This window comes from Amblyomma americanum, chromosome 1 (assembly GCF_052857255.1).
Source record: "Amblyomma americanum isolate KBUSLIRL-KWMA chromosome 1, ASM5285725v1, whole genome shotgun sequence".
In the NCBI taxonomy this organism is placed as follows: domain Eukaryota; kingdom Metazoa; phylum Arthropoda; class Arachnida; order Ixodida; family Ixodidae; genus Amblyomma; species Amblyomma americanum.
In genome coordinates this window covers 223414452-223426628 of record NC_135497.1, presented here as the reverse complement: position 1 = coordinate 223426628, position 12177 = coordinate 223414452, and the positions used below count along the sequence as shown (strand labels likewise).

The 12177-nt window shown below is 52.3% G+C and overlaps 1 protein-coding gene across 1 annotated transcript in view; it reads left to right on the top strand.

Moving 5' to 3' along the window:
* Nucleotides 1-12177, top strand: part of ftz-f1 (ftz transcription factor 1) — a 303218-nt gene that overhangs the window by 121387 nt on the left and 169654 nt on the right. The window lies entirely within an intron of this gene.

Below are 12177 nucleotides of genomic sequence, written 5' to 3'. Positions count from 1 at the left end.
AATGCCAGACATCGATTACCGTCGACGGTTCAAAGAGGCAAGGTCTAGCACTGTTCTATCGGAGTGCCAATCACGCGCCCGTTTTGTTCCTACCCTGCAGGTGTGACGCGGGAGAAAATAGTAATGTTTGCTCTGAACGCCTGGTTGAAACTCAGGAAGGCCGTCACCGAAATCGCGCATAAACGTCGGCGACCTTCTGCTGCTGCTGCTGATAGTTGAGTGCAGGCCATCTGCGGATACGGGCTCGGCGGTGCGTCGTGCGAGCGAGGACTCGACAGCTGCAGTGTGCCGCTGGTTTCCGAGCTCCGGGCGAAAGGGGCGAAAAACAAACAAACAAACAAAAAAAAGAAACGAAGAGCGGTATAGGAAGGCGCAGCGCACGAGCGAAAGGGGGATTCGCGTTGTTTCCTGTTTATGTGCGTGGCTGCGTGCGCGCGTGTGCTGTGGCATTTGGTGGTGCAGCCGCGCCTAGTCCCGAGTAGCTGTGGCAGACTCCACCTCCTCCTCATAGCCGGGAAAAAAACGAATTTTAGATAATCGCATCTGCCGGGCATTCGTTTCTTTGGAGGAAGAGGTTCCGTGCAGTCACCTCCGCGTCGGCCGTGACGTTCTGGGGAAGGGGGGCAGTGGACGGCGGAGGAAAGTCGCTGGAGTGCAATTATCGGTTGTCGCTAAGAAGAAAAGATCAAAGACTGAACATCCACTGGCGAAGCACCTTGCAAAGCAACGCCGCGGCGGGTCGAATCCAGAGCCAGGTTGAAGTCGATAGTTTAACCGACACTGTAGGGGTTCATGGACGCATCGACAACCGGCTCCGGGCAGCTGAATGCGGGCAGCATTATGACGGGACGTGTGAGGTGCTTCCCTCGCGTCTGCCACTTGCGCAATCGGCGCTTGTAAGTTACGCGCGCCACGAGGAAAAAGGCCATGCGCCCACCACGTTGGGGCACATTAGGTACGCGGACCAGGGCGCGTCCGACGCGTGCTCGCCTCGCACGCGCGGGACGGCGCCTTCGAGGAAGCAGCGGTGCGCGCCCCGGTCAGCTTCGCCGCGGCGAGCGTTGACAGCCGCGGGCAGAAATAACCTCGCCGCCGGCGGGGTGCACGTGTCGAGGAAAGGCCGCACGCCGAACGCTGCTTGCCCACCGTGGCCCGACCTGTGTTGGCGTGTACGCCGCGGTCACTCTTCCAACGCTCCCTTGCCGAGTGCGGACGAGGCTAACTTGAGAGTGTGGACCCGACAGGCGACCTGTGTAAAACCATGGAAAGGGTTGCTTAACAGGTGACATTGAACGTATGAAACGCGACCGCAGACCGTTGCGCCTGCCGCGAAGGCTCAATGTCCGCGGTGTTCCGCTAATGATCGCGAGGTCGCGGGTTTGAACCGCGTCGTGGCGTCTGCCTTTCGGTGCGGGTGAAATGCAAAAACGCGCCTGTGTCGTACATACCGTACCCATCAGACGTATGCCCGCCGAAGGAGCTCACACGACGCGAGGCAGCCGTGTCGTCTCCAGCTGCCTGACTTCGCAGGTCACAAGCTGTTGTGTGCACTTGTCCAGGCCTAATTACTGTGCACTGCGACGCCCGGACAACTTATATTGCAAGTGTAGTGCATGAGTCGACTCTTACCACACATCTGGTCCTTGGTGTTCGCCTCCAGGTTGAGCCTGCATTGCTAATGTTTTTACGTGCCTGTTGTCGCTGTTTTCTGTGACGCGCGCCAACAGCCGCGAGGAGCTCGCAGCCTTTGATTGTTTGCAGCCATGCACTGTTCTTCGGTTTCCGCGACGGTAGTTTAGGAACTATACACAGGACTCGGTGGCTGTTGTCGTTGCCGCTCTGACCTCTTGTGTCTGTTTCCTTGCTGCCGTCCAACTCGAGGTGACCTTCTCGCGCGTCCTGAACAGCTTTCTCCAAGTTTATGCTTAGAATAAATTTCGGTCTAATTAAATTACCGCTGTAGCTTAGCGGGTGTATCGACTACGAGCATTTCAAATGCAAGTCACTTTTCTCTCTTGGAAAGAGCAGCTAAAAGCTTTGTTTATTCAATATGCGTGGTCTTACGTCACCGATAATGACAAAACAAAAATTACGGAGGGCACTTAAAACTACTTACATGCTTTGAACGCGAAAACATTTTTTTATTTATTTTTAATTTGTAGTATTTTCCCCATCTTCCTTTCTAATGGCACACCTACTCATTAGCACCCACTCGGTAAGGCAACGCGTATAGTAGGTTCACATTTGTTCGCCAAAAACCAACGCGGTTCTGTGCCCTATGGATTGCGGGCTCGCCTGGCGATCTGAATGCCCTATAGGTTCATTTCCCTCACACCTTCGGAAGAAATTTTATTTTTCTTTGATACCACGGTGACGTCATCTGGGATTTTTCCTGATCGCTTTTGCGGTCGACGATGCTGGGTTTCGTTGCCGATGAGCCGTATAATGTTTTGGCATTTAAAATGGAATTAGCAGCAGTTCAGTCGAATACACCCGGCCAAAACTTGAGTCGTGTTGGGTGCGCCCTAAAGGGTCCCATACGTACCTAATTTGGGGCGTGGTAAATATTTTCAGAATCTTCAGGGCTCCAAGTGTGCAGTTGTTACCGACTTCCGTATTGCAGTCTTAACGGCGGGGCCTCATTGGGGGCGTCTCATCCGAGCAGGCTGTTAACTTCTATAGACAATATAACTGCCGCAGTAACGTTACTTGTGCATTACTGCTGATACAGGTGCCCCTCACAGAAGCTGCACGTAACGCGCGCGCATCTACACCGAGGCGCTTTCTTCTGGACACCCATTGACGTGGCATGGACGTCGCACGATAGCGGAAAGGAGCCGAATCCGTGCATGAAAAACACGGGCGAAAGCCGAGCGGCGGAGCTCCACGGCGTTGCGTACATCTTCTTTTGTCCAGCCTCGATTTGTCTTTTGCTTAATGTCGCGCCGTCCCGTCCGAAACAATGAAGTTGGTGGCGCGGAGTAACAGGTGCGTCGGCATCCGCCCGCCGCCGAGCTGTTTCTGGGAGCATCTTGAGGGAGCAGCGGCGGCCAGGCCGTGTCGCTGAATGCGGGGCTAGTTTGGTTTGTACAGCGGCGCACGAGAGACAATGGCTTCAGAAGAAAGCGGGGCCCGTAAACGCGGAGCCGGCAACTGCAGTGAACGTCCGGCCGCCGCGGCAGCCAACAATGGCGTCCCGTTTCGTCACTGTCCGCGTCGGAAACGCGACTGACAGCTCGACCGAGCACGCGAGCGAGTATAGGGATCGAGGCGCGCGCCCGCAGCCCGCCGGCTCGGGGGCCGTCCGTCTTCTCCACGCACGCACAGAGAGGGCACCGATCGGGGCCACTGTGCTGTGCTCCGTCTTGTGTGGTTCCGGCTGCGTGCATTGAATCTAGTCTTGGCCATGGTGCGAGGGGAAAAAAAAAGAATAAACGCCTCTGGAAGCGAGCGCTGTTTAGTATTAGGCCTCGCGTGCATCGGAGCGCGTTGTATGTCGGTGTCCGGCCGCGGGGAGGTGTAAACGGAGCGAGTCGTGGTCATTTACTCCTATTTGCGATTGCGTATCGGAGGTGGGACACGTTTGCTTTCGCCGTGCGGACGCACAGTGCTGCAGCTTGACCTCTGCTATAGGAGAGGCGTGAATCCATTTGGAACAGAGGAGCGTAGTACTCGGCTTACTTCCCCGGCACACGGGCGCGGCATCTGCCGGCAGCTACCACGCTCTCACTGCGTCGGAATATCAGCTCCGCCGATCTGGGTTCTGCGCGCAGTTGCTTGGGCGTTGCGGAAATGAAAGATCGTGGTGATTGGCTCTTGTTCCGAGCCGCCTGGGGGTCTGAACTGCATTTCACTGATGAGTGAGAGTTACGGCCGAGTGTCACGGCAGGTTTTAGAAAGGGGCGAGAGTGGCGAGAAACTTTATTCTGTACGGCTGTTTTCGCCGCTTTTTCTCAGCTCTTATTAGTTTTGAGAGTACCGCGGACACTTCACCGAAAGCAGAGCATGGGCGCATATGAGAGGACTTGGGCGGAACGGGGAGAGAGGTCTTGTACCGAGGGGCATTTTCTGGAAGCACTGCGCAAGCCTTTTTGTTGTTGTTGTTGTTGTGGTTAGTAGAAGTGCCGTAGTCAACTGCGCGTTTAGCCTTTCTGCCCCCTGTCGAATTCGTGTAGTGCTGCAAATCTGGAGGCCTCTCAGTAATCTTAAATAAAGAAATTTTCTGAGCAATATCGGCCAGCGCCGCAGATGAGAGTCGGGCGAATCCGGGCCCAGCCGTCGACGGAGAGCGCGATGCTGTGACCCGTGCGGTAGGTACCCCTCAGGAAGCTCGGAAACCTTTCTCGCTGTCTCATTTGGTAGATTTATTGCACTGTTGCCCATTTTGCTAGTTTTGCACATGCCAGCTAAAATCATAAGAGTATCACGAGACGCTGCAGCTTAATTAATTGGAGGCAGTGCTTTTTCGGCCCAGCCGTGCTCTACTGCCTTTGGCTGGAGGACGTCTGTAATTTCTCTCTGGGTCGCTCGTCCACCCTTGGTCCGCTTCGTGGCGCGTGCATGCGTGATTCGGCGTTTCGCGGCGATGGAGGTCGCCGAAAGGGTTGCCGTTGGGTAGCGCGGCCGCACAGGTGACGAGCGCTCCTCCGGCCGCTGCTGCCCCCTGACGCCGCTCGCCGGAAGGCGGCGGAGGGTGTACGTGCCTTCAGCGCCGGGGCGTGAGCGGCGTGCAAACGCTGCGGCGGCGGCGGCGGCGCTGGGTGCCCCCCCCCCCCTCCCTCCCCTCCTTTCCCTTCCATCCCGTGGGACACGAGCGCGCTGCCGCTGCTGGGGAGGGGGGCGAGCGCGCCACCAGGAATGGGGTCGGGGCTTCGCGGCCGCAACTGGGTCAGCTCTCCGAGTGTCTCCCCGCCGGTGGCTTGTTTTGCCTGCCTGCCGCTACGCAGCGCGTGTGTGCGTTTCGCAGCGTCTCTGTTGCGATCCTCGCGGTCGCTCCGGAGGTATGCCGGACATTTGTGCCCATGTGAGCGTCGTTTGTGAAGAAGTAACAAAAGTGAACGCTGGACTTACTCGCGAAAATCGTCTTCCGAACCGCGTTGCACGCACTAGACGCTCGCAAACAGAGTGGCACGTGATGCCAATTAGCTTATTGAAGCCAGGAAAGCAGCATGCTTTCACTCTTCAATGGAGGCACCTTCGGACAGCAGTGAGGGAACCGCGAGCAGTCTTAATAAAGATCAAGGTCCGTTTCGTACAAGCCAGAAAACAAAGGGAACGAAAGAAGCGGTTGTCGAGAATCCGGTTGAGCTAATTTGGTTTTCCGGTGCGGGCGCTGGAAACGGCGCTGGGCCACCACGCCTCGCTCCGTTGATGGACGGGCGCCCGATAAAGAAAGCGCGCAATGCAAGCACGGGCGAAGGCTGCCACGCGAAGACAGAGCACACTGCCGGCCGGCCGAGGAAACGACGCCGCGGGAGTGCTCGGTTCCTGGACGAACGGAGTGGGCATGGTCTAGCGATAAATGCAGCGACGCGGCCGCGCAAATTGCGCCTAATGAACACGCGGTTGAGTTTCGCCAGGTTGATTGCGTGTTTGGAATGATTGAAGGGTGGGCGAATCGAATGCTATGTGGAAACCATGTGCGCCGTCTGCCTCTTTCCGTAAATCACGACTCGACAGTAACCAAACCGAATTTGTGTCCCTGGCCTGCATGCCTCCTTGACTCGCCTTAACCCTTTCAGACGCCGCTCGCCATTTTTGTTCCATTTTGTGTTTTTTTTTACTTTTTAATGCGCTAGCATTACAAGCCACTTGGGGCCGAAAAGTGTCGTCGGTCATAAAATTCGTGCATTGACTGGCGGAAAGTGTCGTCACCAGACCGGAGCATTCCCATTAGCTTGTGGGAAGTTACGTCACCAGACCGGAAGCCATGTCACCTCCTGAGAAGGCACTAGCAGATGCTAATGCTATCGCATAGCCAATACATAATGGAATTAGGTGTCCCAGTGATTTTTTTTGTTTCTTTACTAGTTATGCGGGCATCAAGAAAGGCAAATAGGTGGTTTTGCAACGCGAAACAGCAACTGTTGATTTTCTGCATGCGTCTATCAAATTTTTGTACAGTGCGTTACAGTGGTTGGAAAAACTGCAACATCGAAACATCAAGGTTTGCCACTCGAGGGATGACGTTTTGTTTTGTTTCTTGGTTGGTTTCAAAATATGCTCATGAGGTTGAGGTTGAGCTTTAATTCTTTCAGAGACGAAAGAGGAAACTGTAACTAAAGGCGGTGGGGTCTGACGGGGCCGCAGTTCCCCCGGTACAGTGTACACCACTGCGCAGTACTGAAAACTGAACTGAACACAGTGATATAGCGAACAGATTACATCAAACAGTACAACAAATAAATTAAGTGTATGCACAGACAGTAACCCTTACACTCAAAGCAGTCTATAGACATGGCACAGTCACTAAAGAATAAAAGAGAAAACGCGTACAGTCAACAGTCTTGGCGGAAAAATATCCTTCACAGAGAAGAGTGTATAATTACTTTAGGTCAGTAATGATTAATTGCGTTGTCATGCCTTCCAATTCGTTCTGAGAGGGACCAAACTTGAAACATGATGATGGGTTATTGAAAACAACTAGAATATGGTAACTTAGCTTTGTTCCATAGTTAGCTCTTCTATTAAGGGCCAAGTTTCTTTGTTGTCTGAGGGAGTATCTATTAGGAGGACGGGTATGAAATATGGAATACAAAGTAGGGTTGCTATTGATATGCTGCAAGAAGCGAAATGCGTCGACCCGGTTTGCTTTTAGTGGATCGTGCCTTTGATGCGATGTTCACGTTGGTAAGTTTTCCGGTCTCTCATGGTAACCCTCAATAGCTCCGAATGCCTTTTTTTGGTGCAAAATCAACAACTTATGGTAATTACTCAAAGTAGTTGTGCCTCAAACCAGGGAACAGCGAGATATAATCATAAAAAAATAGTTCGAAGCGCACAGATGCTTTTAACGAAACGGGTACGAGGTCGGTGATCCAGTAAAGGCAACCAACAGTTTTACTTAGGTATTTGGTAAGTTTAAAAATGTGCGTATTCCATTACTGAACCATTGATGACGCTAGAAAGCCATAATGTAACGACATCAGTATTGTTAATGTCGAAGGACTTGCTATCGAGCTATCTCTTTTGAGAAAAAAAAAAATTATTTACTGCGTCTGAGTCCGCTTGCTAACAGAAGTAAGCAGCCCACTTCCGATATGAAGGGCGCTTAGTTCGTCTAGAGCAAATAAATCACTGCTAGCTGCAGCGCAAGCCCAGAAAAGGCGGCGAGTTCGTTATTTACTCGCTTATGCACACGCATAGTGTCTGAAAGGGTTTCTTCTTGGTGTACGTTACGCAACTTACATAAAGAGGGGGGGGGGGGGGGGGGGGGGTACTCGATGCAGACGGCGTTTTCAGCATAACATTCGCAATCTTGCGTAAAGGAAAATTAAGGACACTTTTTTGTTTGTCGATTCTACCCGTGCGGAATCAGCGGCGCGCACTGCTTAACGGGTAGATTCATTCAGATAAATTATAGAATTTCTTAATTGCCAATAGCTTGTAATCACTAGCCGTTACCACCGGCTGCGCGAGAGCGTATGAAATGATCGTAACGGAACCTGTCAGTGCCATCACGCTGGCAGGACCGGAATTCAGCTGCAGAAGTGAGAATAGAGCTCGAAAGTCCTGTCGAGGCTGTTCAGGCTTTAGGGTTTCCTCCTGGCCTAGAAAGGCCGTCGACACTTTCATTTCACTATCACCTCCGACAAGATCGTTTAAGGTAAATAGCTCTTCCCTGGGTTACAAGGTTTGGCAAAGATGCGGAGACTGTGCCAAGAGGCATGAAGAAAAGAGAACACTCAAAGCGCGTTCCATGAGCGGCGGGGTCCCCGGATGATGTCTGTGAAGGCCCAGGACGGATATGTGAGCTTAAATAGCCGCATTTCCATGTTTATATCGTGTTAGCTCAGAAACTTCTTGTTGTGCACCGTCTCGAGCGCGCAGTTCCAGCGGGCCAGGCAATGCACTCACTGCAGGCGCCTGGCAACTGCGCCCGTCCGTAGGGGTAAGTTTGAAACAGAGGTGATCAGGCTCAGCGCAGACACCAACGGGGGGCTTTGAAGGTGGGCGCCTCTAGACACTACCCTTTCACCTCCTCTGCGAGGGAAATGTGCTGCGGTATACCGGATAGGCATTCGGATTCTAAACAGAGACGCGGAGTCACTCAGATGCATTTGCATCGAGTTTCATGCCCTTGTACGTCGTTTGTACGCTGTCCGTGCAAATAAACGTAATCTGTTTGCCATTTATCTACTCTGGAGTCTGGCCCGAACCGCTTTCGCCTTTACGTGTTGCTCATCGCACAAGCCAGTTAACAAGAAACATTTCGAGACTGCCTCAAGCTAAGAGCCTTTATTTAACTGCCGCATTGCGTATAGTTCTCAAACTGAGGTGCTCCGTTGTTAGAGCGCCAGTGATCAAGTCGAGGGGCTCTCGAAATATTTCGCTTCGTGAAATGACTTGTGATTAATCGCTTTGCCCAGAACGTTATCAAATATAATCATCATAATCCTCAATTAATCTTTATTTAACGCGCGCAGGAACAAACATGTGGTCGTAGTACCCCAGCACAATGAAGGAAATTTAAAAATTCACGCAGCCGGCGGCTCAGTGGTTAGAGTGCTCGGCTGCTGACCTGAAGGACGCGGGTTCGATCCCGGTCGCAGCGGTCGCATTTCGATGGAGGCGAAATGCTAGAAGCGCGTGTATTGTTCGGTGTTATTGCACGTTAAAGAAACTTGTGGTCGAAATTATCCGGAGCCCTCCACTATACGACATCCCACATAGCCTGAGTCGCTTTGGGACGTGAAGTCCCACAAATCAAACAAGAAAAAAGAATCCCGAAAGTACTTTATATAAAGAGATAACAGCCGTTAGAAGAACGGAATAACACAAAGACAAATTCAGTAAGAGAGGGGTCTTGTAGAGAAGGAAGTTTCTTAAAAGCACGATTTACAGGTGTATACATCACACGAAAAACATCAACGAAGGAATGAAAAGAAAAAAACAATCTGTGAGTACAAAGCTGAATTACAGCAGAATACAATAAAAAATGTGATGCAAACACTCAGACGCGAATACACGGCTTTAAAGAAAAATACCAATGCAAGCACATCGAAGTTACGTAATAATTAAGAGAAACAAATTAAACTGGAGGAAATTCACAAATGATGAACGAGCAATATGTTATAAAGGCGAAGTTACATTTTCTAAAGAAAGGGCTGCCCAGAACGGGACACCATGAATTTCAAAAATAAGCTAAGTTTTGGAAAGTATCAGGATGACAAAAAGAAGTGAACCGTTTTTGTCTTCTGCTCAGTAGGAATTGGAAGTGTAGAAGCACCGAAATCTGAAACAGTCTGCGCTCGCTCCTTTGTGCTCTTTCGCGGGACACGAAATTGAATACCCGCTATAGGAGCCGAGGGCACAGAATGTGACCGTGAAGGAGTTTGTCTGCCCGGACTCGACGGCAGTTAAGGGGAGGGAGATGCGGAAACAATAGATTCATACTTCAGAATCGGCATGTACAATTTTGAGAAAGGAAGAGGGGCACGGAACTCTCTCGAAAGCCTTCATGATATTAATAATAATAATAATAATTGAGCAGGAAGAATAAAGCTCATGATGTGCTCTAAGGTACGATTGGGTATCAGGAAATGAAAGGCGCGGTAGCTGTCTCCTCCAGTTTTCCAGCACGCTGACCGCGACACCACGGCCAAGACGAACGGTAACTGACTCACTTCTCTGTGGGCACCTCAACCGCGCCGCGAGGGAAGGGAGTAAAGTGGGAGGGATAGAGAGAGGGAAGAAAGAGGTTCCGTAGTGGAGGGCTTCGGAATAATTTCGACCACCCGGTATTCTTTAACGTGTTCTGACATTGCTCAGGAAGCAGGTGCCTTTCGCGTTTCGACTCCATCTAAACGACTCGAAAATGGCCCAGCGTTCGAAAAGCCGCCAAGTGCAACCACAGCTGGCCCCTATGCTGCCAACTTGTGTGTGGTCGTCGATGTAGAAGTATGCCAAGCGAATGGATGGAGTCGCGTTGATGTTTCCGTCTGCCTACTTGGGTTTGATTGTTGAGAGCTCCCTTGCGAAATATTTGAAAGTGCGTAATTTCGGCCACTTTTGAAACAGAAAAGTACAAGGATAGGCGTAGGTTATTGTCGCGCAGGGCACTTTCCAGCTTTTGCGTGTGGAAGCTTCTAGCAAAATGCCTTTTCCAGCATTCCGGGTGCCGTGGTCGCTGGTGCCGAAGTGGCAGAGCCAAATCACCTGCCGGATATCATTGCACCACTCAGAGCGACGTGTGCCCCCACTTCGCTGTGATGCGCGCCCGTCGAGAGCAGCCATCGACGACGTCACCGGAAGGGGGCGCCAGGAAGGCTCGGCCTCACCCGCTTTCCCTTTCGCGTCACGCTCTAGAACGACGAAACAAAACAGACCGCCCGCTGGGCAGCCCTGAATTTGGGATACGGGGCTGACGGGAGGCGGGCGAGTCGATGTGAACGAAAGTGTGAAGGACGTCGTACACGGGTGCGCGCGTTCCTGCGGCACCTGCTTGCTCGATGCCTGCGTGGTCACCAGTCGCAACGCGGCTATCGTGGTCGTGGCCAGCGAGAACGGTGCCGAGGTGTGGAGACACACGCTCGCGTTTTATGGGCGTGCAAGCCGCCCGGGATGATCGGCCGTGTGGCAGCTAGCGGCACACGCTCCTCGGAACTCCAGCTTTTTTTTTTAATTTGTTTTTCGTGACAGCTGTGGCTGGTGTACGGCTGCTAGTGAATTTTCCCGTCTGCTCTCGCGTCGCTCCTTGAATAGTGGTTGATGCCGCAGCCTGATACGTAATACAGTAGGTTCCGGCGTTTCTTCGGAATAGACACTAGAGCCACTGTTATCCCCGTCTGGGGCCTCGCGGTTCTAGCCTTGGGTCGAGGTTGTCTTGCTCCTTCTTGGAAATTAATGTTCTGACCACCGCTGACCCTCTCTGAGCCCTACTTCACAGCTTCGTCACGCGTACCATCATCATTACGCACCGAGAATCAAATTTGTACTCATAACCTTTATGCGCGAGCACCAGCGTTGCTTTTATCACGCTTGTTAAAAAACTCGACCCACTGCATATGTTATGAGCCCCAGTTGTTCACCAGCCATGCATGCGTTAGGTGCTCTTTGTGGCTATAGATGCCCTCGCACCAGAAAAATCCATTATCGTTGTCATCATTTTCGTAAAGGTTGGAACCAGCTTTTACCCGACGTTGTGCACATATTCTTGCGAGCAGAGAAATTTGCGGACGCTGCAAAAGTACGTGCAGCTGTAGCCTTTCAAACTGACGACGCTGAGAGCTACCGTCACGCCGTGCTATCGTATATATCGGTGCTATCTGTCGACAGCCAGTAGAAAACATGCTTGAGATAAGATGCCTGCGCGCTGTTGGAGGCCGCTCCTCAAGGCCAGCCTGTCAAGCCTATGTTCACCTGCTAAAGCCATGTGGATAATCGTAATTGGTTTTGCATGCCAGTGTGTAGCGCAACAGACCGTGATAGGCACCCCAAAGGAGACATTCTGATTACCTTACAGGAGCGAAAGTTTTTGGACGTCAGAAGATATGCTCTCTAAACCAGTTAGCAAGCATCCTCGAGATGCTGCCCGCCCCACCCCCAGGTTCCAGCGCCCCGCGACAGTTGCTTTCAGTGTCCATCGAACCAATTCGTATTTTATTTCACACTAGTATTTGAGGCGCGCCTCAAAGATTATTTTCGCGCGTTTTCTGTACTCTGCGTAGTCGAATGGCCCCATCTTCTCCGAAGGTAGCTTCGCGCGAACTTTAGTCGCATTTCGAGCCGCGGCCTCATTGAATGGCAGCGTGGCGTAGTGGAGAAAGAACGGTGCTCGCAGCAGCCCGCCTTCAGCATCCGGAAGGTCCCCTCGGAAACACTGCCGCCGCCGAGCGTCGCCACCTCGTGCATTAATCTCTCGCCGCGCGTGTTGGCAGCGGCGGCCGCCCCGTCCAGCTGTCGCTTCAGCGGCGGGGCCCGCGGGGCGCTCTCTCGGTCTTTTCTCCCGGGGCGCGC